The sequence below is a fragment of the Vigna unguiculata genome, chromosome 10 (assembly GCF_037176805.1).
Source record: "Vigna unguiculata cultivar grain cowpea cultivar isolate G323 ecotype 2 chromosome 10, ASM3717680v1, whole genome shotgun sequence".
NCBI classification, from domain to species: Eukaryota; Viridiplantae; Streptophyta; class Magnoliopsida; order Fabales; family Fabaceae; genus Vigna; species Vigna unguiculata.
Window position 1 is genome coordinate 4,823,379 of NC_140801.1, and position 8,123 is coordinate 4,831,501.

Genomic DNA, 8,123 nt, shown 5'->3' on the forward strand with positions numbered 1-8,123 from the left:
CCAAAATATGCGAAAGTTTAAAACTTTATTAAATGCCTTGAAATTCAAAATCCATAAATTCAACTCCCAATTTACATAATTCCAAAACTGATAATAAATCACTGTTTACCAAAGAGTAAAACAAAATAGTCCATAAAGATGTTCCCCTGCTAGCTCCTCTCCGGCTCTAAGCGTCACCAGTTCCACCTGCGACATCATCTGCTCCTGTGTATCGAATTACATGTTCATCAATAAACATAAGCATATAGGGTGAACTAATAGAATAAATAACTCATAATAAAAAAAAAAATAGTACATACACACACCTATCGAAGAACCACTATCCTCCAATACCAAAAAACATGACCACCATCATGTTCATACACATTCTACGTCTCCATATGATGACCTTAAGATATCTTCTCCTGCCACAACTCATAGATACACACGCGAGACTAACATGTTACGTACCACATCCATAACGCCAGGTGGAGTTCTCAATACGAACCATAATTTGTACTCTCGACACAAGATTATCAACATCACTGGCCATAACCCAAGGCTGCCCAATCAAATGGAGACCATCCGTACGAGCCACAACTCACATACTCACACCAGTTACCAATATCACCAGGCCACAACCCGAGATCACCATGTGTTTACCCTCCATCCCGAGCCACAACTCAAGGTATATCATTCCAAGCCACAACTCAAGGGATGTCATTCCAAGCCACAACTCAATGAATGCTCCAATAAATCTCCACCCTAAAACCATCATCCAAAGCATTTGAAGGTAACTTAACCCCTTTTGAGGACTACAACCCTCATACCCCAACATTCACTTCTTCCATTATCTGCCTTCTGACTACACCCTTTTGATGATATCCTTAAGTTGATACTTGCTGCCACGAGGGACAACTCGCCCCTCCGACTATAGGTCCCACCTGTAGTCCACAAGCGGAAATTATCCAATTACAGACTACAATATGTAACACCGAATGGAGCTCCACAATACGGACCATAACCTGTATTCATCATGAGACTACCAGTTTCACCGGCTACAATTGTGAAGAGCAATCAAGTGAACCATTCGTACTAGCCACAACTAGCACGCTCACACTGGAATTCCAATGCCATCAGGCTCCAACCTCGAATGGCCATGTGCTAACCTCTCATTACAAGCTACAACTCGTAATGGCTCTCAAATAGTCATCTTCTCAAGGCCTCCATCCAAACTTGTATAGAGTCCTCCCTCACAATCCAACTCTACACATGAAACTGTCTGGCGCAACACCCACGTCACTTGGCGAAATCACTCTCCAGAACGCCTGGCAGGACACTTGGCGCCTCTAAGCGCCCACCCACTGAATTTTTATCCAGGCCTAGTTCTACAACACACCGCCTGGCGGGACCTCTTACTTCGTCAGGCGCCAGCTCTCGAGTTTTTCTCCTATGCTCCCTTTGCGGCCTATCGCTTGGCGGTTCAATGTGCACTGCCAGGCACCATACCAGTGACATGCCAATTATTGGTTTTTATCCTCTAACTCAGTTTCCAATGAACCCAATTTCACAAACCACTCACTCCAAAATATTAATACATATACTCTTATACTTAAAAGGGTTCAATTTTCAATCACACAATTAATACCATAATTCAATCCTCATCACTTATAAGCATGTACATTCATCATTCACATTTAGGTAACCATATCTATCAAACAACACTTATCCCATACTTAGACTTATCCAACCCAAAACATGCTTACAGACATAAAAATCAGTAACTGATCCATGCATTTTGTACCAAATCACAATAATTTAACTTGACATCATGTTCCTATACTTGCCCAAAATCCATCATGATCATGCAACACACGATCATCTTGATATAATCAATAGTGGCCTTTTTCACGCACTTATAACATCATAAATTCCAGCTAACATATATAGATTTATATATTCAGCAGGGCTCAACAAGTACTACAAAAAAACATACTCATCAATCACACACACACACATATTGTATATACATATATATATATATATATATATATATATATATATATATATATATGCATTCACCAATCAAGGTCATACTAACACGTAAGCACACTTAATAATCTAATACTAATCATATTCTTAGGGAATTCAAACCAACAATCATGAGTAACATATATCTCTAGCTACAGACTTGCAATTCAAATTTCCATCGTTCAAGGTAAAGAACAATATGTTATGGATCACCTGTCAAAATTTTTGCTAAATCGGACGGTTAACGAATTGAGAAACGCAGTGTTACAAAAACTATGCAAACTAGAAAACCGTAGTCGCCCAATGAAACAAGACCAGAGACCTGGTGCCTAGAGGTAGGAAACCACTGCCCGGAGGTCCCTACTGTGCAAAAAAATCTGAGAAACAACGTAATTGTACCTACTTTGGTCAATTTAAAGCCACTCAACATGCAGAATTTAGCAAATTTTCTTTGTAGTACTCACATATTCATATCACACAATTAGTCTACCAACACTTTTCCCCAAAGGTACAAGACCCAAACGAGACCCTAATTTCCCCATAAAACTCACAGAACAGAGAAAACAGCCCATGTTTGCGCTCGTCGCCTAACGGCAGTTCATTTCTGCCAAGCGATTCTTAGCAGAAACCCAGAAATTGGGTAATTTCTTCATGAGTCACCTGGCGACTTTGAAGGCCCGTCAGGTGTTTCTGGAAAATTTCCAAAAATGCAATACCATCCAGAAAAAAAAGCATAACAAATATTCATGCTTCTCATACAATCAACATTTATGTAATTAAAATTTAAGAATGTGGTACAGCTCCCCCTAACCTGGATTCCTTGCTCACGTTGAAATTCCAAGTCCTTCCACACCCCACCTCTTTGGCTCCACTATTTTCCACTTCAAAAGGCCTCCCAATTCACTCTCAACTCAGTTTTCCAGTGTAAGTTGTTGGTATATACCAAAAGGACTCTACCTCCCCCTAATTCCACTCTTATTCTCCCTTTCCAACCCCAATTTTAATTTTCTTAAAGGATAAAACGAAATTACATTAAAATGAGATTAATGGTCATTCAATTGCTATTCTATGATGATTTCCCCGCCCCTCCATCTGCTGCTCAAAGCGGCTAGGGTTTCTAACCCTTCTCATTCATGACCAAAAAAAAGAGAAGTAGCAAAAAGGAACATATTTCACATAAGTCAAGATTCGAACACACAACCACATAATTATCAAGCCAAGGCATAACCAACCATCCCATTCATGTTTCATGATAATTTCTATGCATCTAGGATTATATTATCATGCCCCATGGTCCAACATATTATTAAAATAATAAAACAACTACATTAACACCCTAATGTCATAGAAAGGACTCAAACCCAAGTCCTTTAATAGTAACCAAGTACTCTCAACCACTTGAACTAGTATTATTTCTTGTCTTCTCTCTCCATATTAATTAACTTAGGGGTTCCCGCCCTCGCATTTACTAAATAAATATTTATTTATTTAATTTTTCTGGATCTTGCACATAGCCTTTAATTGAATACAATAATCCACAACTAGTGCAACATAACAAAAAGGTGGTCCACCATAACTATGCCCACTGGTACAAAGACTCCCTTAGTGGGGTACAAAAGTGCATAGATATTACGAAACTCTTAAATAAAGGCAACAAAAAAGACAAATGCTCCATTCAATTTCACATGGGTTGTGCAGAGGCTATGGTACTACTTGTTTGAGACCCTAATACTTGTGCAATCGTGCTTCTAGTATGTGTTCTTGGTGTGGATCCCTTTCTACTACTCGAGCTTTGGTTTGATGGTTCTGTAGCGTTGCTACATTCACTCACAGTTGCAGTTCTTTATGTGTTTGCCTGTGAATTGTGTATGTAAATTACATTCAGTATTGTGTTTTTAGAAAAACATGAAAAAGATGATGTTGTACCTTTCTAGTTCTCATCCCCTCTCTACAACTTCTGATATTATGTCCAAATTGCTTATATATGCTACACTTAATGATGATATTTTTCTTTGAAAGTTTGGAATGACTAACATGTTCATCAGTTTCCCTTCTTCGTAGCTTTTTAGGCCTCCCATGTGGTGTTTTATAAATGGGTGGGAGTAGTTATGGTTGCTTGCTTTTAGGCCAAAGTTGTTGTCCATTGAATGAGGTAATTTGAGGCCCATATCAAGCCTGATAAGCATCTCTTTTGTAATATGCCTGAACATAATTCTCAAGGTTTTCTATCTTATAGTTAATTGTTGCCACAACATGTCTAAAAGGTATGTCCACCAAATCCCAAAAATAACAACTGCAACTATGGTTACTTAGATCAACCACAAACTTTTCCATTGTGAACTCTTGAGTTACTTCAAACTTAGCATCCCTTACCCACACAAGAAGCCAATTCAACCTTTTTTCTCACTTCCCTATCAAGCTTTTCTCGTGGTTTAGGCATAATAGCTCCTGGAAATGCATTTAATTTTTATCATAGTGTGGCAAACCTACTCATGATGTATGACTTAATTCATTCCATCATAGTAATTGTCACAATCGAAATCGCGATGGGAAGACAAACCAAAGATAAAACTTGAAAAAAAAATAGAGTTTGGAGTCACCACCATAGTTTATTCTCGAAAACTACGAAAAAACTAAAAAAATAAGACAACAAGGTCTACGAAAACCAGATTTTGGGTCCGAGAGTCGGTTACATGTAAGGAAGTTGTTAACACCCTACAACATCCGTCCTAAAACGATACCTATAATTAAATGTACAAAAATTATGTGGTTTCAACATACTTAATTTTCCCCACAAATAAGAAAACAGGATAAAAGAGAAACATTTTTTTTTTAATTTTTGAGCCCAACAAAAATGTACCTCATTCTTACGTATTTTCATTCAAAATTAAAAATCATAGACCATGTAGTTTTAAATGAAAATCTATTTGAGAAATGATTTTATTTTTATTTAGTCAACCCAATAAGGATTGACATCCCTCCTACATATTTCCATTCATAATGGAAAGTAAGGGATCACAAAGTTATTAATGAACCTTTTAGAAATTGTTGATTTGATTTTTATTTTTTTATAATTTTAAAAACCCTGTTATTTTTTTGGTATTTTTAATTATTTTGAAATGAGTGTAACGCACGTAAGCAGCCGGACAGACACTAAAAGTAAACAAAGAAAACTAATTTTTATTTTTAGTTATTTGTATTTTTTACATTTTGTGGAAAAAGAACTAATGTCCATAAAGATAAGGCCAAAATTATGTGTAAAAAAATGTGTACAATATTAAAATAAAATATAGTGAAAATTGGAAATACATAAATCAAAAGAAAAATACTGGCAGTGACATACCTTCTAAATTTTTTAATTTCTCTTCTTCTCTACCAATCCCTTTCTTTCGTTTCCTACATTACAGTTACCTTTTCTCTTCTTCTTCTTCTTTTATTTTGTCTCCTTCTCTAAGATTTTTGTTCTTCTCCCAAAAGAGGTAAAAATGAGGTGAGTCGGTGGTAATGCAAAAAAAAAAGAGAGAAGTATAGAGAATTTTTTTTTTATCGCCTTTCATATGATGGACTGTGTATTTATATACACCCATTGCAATACCAATGTAATCCTAACCTTAATTGTAATAAACAATATAAGAAAGGAATTTGTCATCATAGTAGCACACTATGAAAATCAAATCAAAACAAATAAGAGAGCATAATACCAATCATCATACAATAATATTGATTCTAATCATTAGAAGAGACATTGTTTCTAATTATTATAATCGTATCACTATTTTCTCTATCAAGAACTTAAGGTAGAAGAGCAAAGAGTAAGGTTGAAAATATATTGCGTTGTTGGGGTCATGAGAAAGGTGTGTGATAATTAAAAACAAATTGGGCTCTTCCTTTTTTTTTCATTTCTCTCTTTTTTTTTTGGTAAAATTAAAGTTTGAAAATCTTTAAAGAAAAAATTATTTCACCTTTTTATTTACCATTAACTAAAAATATTTTTTTATATATTTTTTTTCAAAAATAAATTTATTCACCCGGACGAAATTAGGTGTTAACAGTTGTCCTCTATTTACGTAGATTTTACTAAATAATATGAAAATTGAATATTTTCATATTATCGTAGTAAAGGATAAGTAAATATAGAAATACTAATTTCGTTCGGGTATTAAAAGAAATATAGAAGTACAAAAAAAATGAATCAAAAGGATTTAAAGATGAATTTTACCATTCCCAAAGAGAGGGTTTCTATCCAAATAAGAAGGAACTCGATGACCATTACCATGTAGAGGGTCACGATCCAAAAGAGAACTTGGATTTGTCTATGACAAGGTCATTATCTGAATGGAGAACCTGGATTCGACCATTGCTTAGCAGATGGCCAATATTCAAAAGGAGAACTTGGATTCAACCATTGCCTAGCAGAGGAGCGATATCCCTATGGAAACCTGAATTCGACCATTGCCTAATAGAGGGCTGATGTACAAAAGGAGATGGTGACCATTACCAAGCAGAGGGTACCAATTCGACAAACCATTTTTTTTTACTTTTTGAAAAAACAAATTAGACCAATCCTAAGGAGAGGGTCTATATCCAAAGTATTCAATGACCATTACTATGCAGAGGATCTCGATCCAAAAATCCTTATCTTTTTTTGCAATTTTGACTTTTTGAAGAATAAAAAGATTAGACTAATCCCAAGGAAAGGATCTATATCCAAAGGATTCACTGACAATTACCATGTAGAGGATCCCGATCCAAAAATATTATTATTTTTTTTTGTTGCAATTTTGACTTTTTGAAAAATAGATTAGACTAATCCTGTGGAGAGGGTCTATATGTAAAGGATTCAGTGATCATTACCATGTAGAAGGTCTCAATCTGGAAGACATGGGCTTGACCATTCCCAAGGAATTTTATTATCCGAAAGGATAACCTAAAATTTGATCTTGAAGTGTTGGCAAACACCATGTGAATGCCTAACATTAGTGAGACCTACACAAAATATTTATCCTTGCAAACTTTTGTGTTCAAATTTTCGTTTTTTAGTGATTTGTTTTTCTTTGAACACTTTGTACATGGTATGAATTCTTGTTGAACATTGATGATGACATGTTATGATTTTCTTTTAGAACCTAGATGATGATGCATTCATGGATGTGTGGATACATGCTAGAATTCATATCATAGCAGCACAATACAAAAATCAAATCACAAAAAATTAGAGAGCATAATATCAATCATCATACAATAATATTAATTTTAATCATTAGAAGAGATACTGCTTTTAATTATTAGAGTCATATCAGTCTTTTCTCCATCAGAAACTTAGGTAGAAGAGCAAAGAGTAAGGGTGGAAATATGTTGGATTGTTGGGCTAATGAGAAAGGATGTGATAATTAAAAACAAATTGAACTCTTCCTTCTTCTTTTTTTTTTCTTTTTTCTTTTATCTTTTTTTTCTTTTTCTTTTGTTAAAATTAAAATTTGAAAATCTTTAAAGAAAAAAATATTTCACCTTTTTATTTACCATTAACTAAAAACATTTTATATTTTTTTCCAAAAATAAATTTATTCACTCGGACAAAATTGGGTGTTGACAGTAATGATTGGTCTTTCCCTAACCAGTAAAATAGAATTATTAAATAACTCAAACAGATTATTCATTAACACATCACGCATAGGATAAGTAATGAATGTATGTTTACACCATGACTTCCTAAGAATTGCAACTAACTAATTAAAAGCATTATGATTAATATTCTTCTACTCACCTATTTTTTTCCCATCCCGTGCAGAAAGTTGTCTTTGTAGCCCCCATCATAAGGTCTCTAATGACTACACCACCACCAAATTTCTTCTTGAAATTGCTATATAGTTGCCTCAAATAGAACCGATGTTCCACCCTCATTCAAAATCTCATCAAAGATAGTCATAAGTCCCTACAAACAAATGTACGACTGTGTATAAATATGATCTCCAATCCCACTGGTACAAATTAATTTACTGAAATTAAATTTACCTTTTGTTGATCTGAAATGAAAATGCCACGATGCCTTTCAATGATCCTGATATCGTATGACTAAGATGTATAAGGATTTAAAGTAGTTCTTCTGGTGGAAT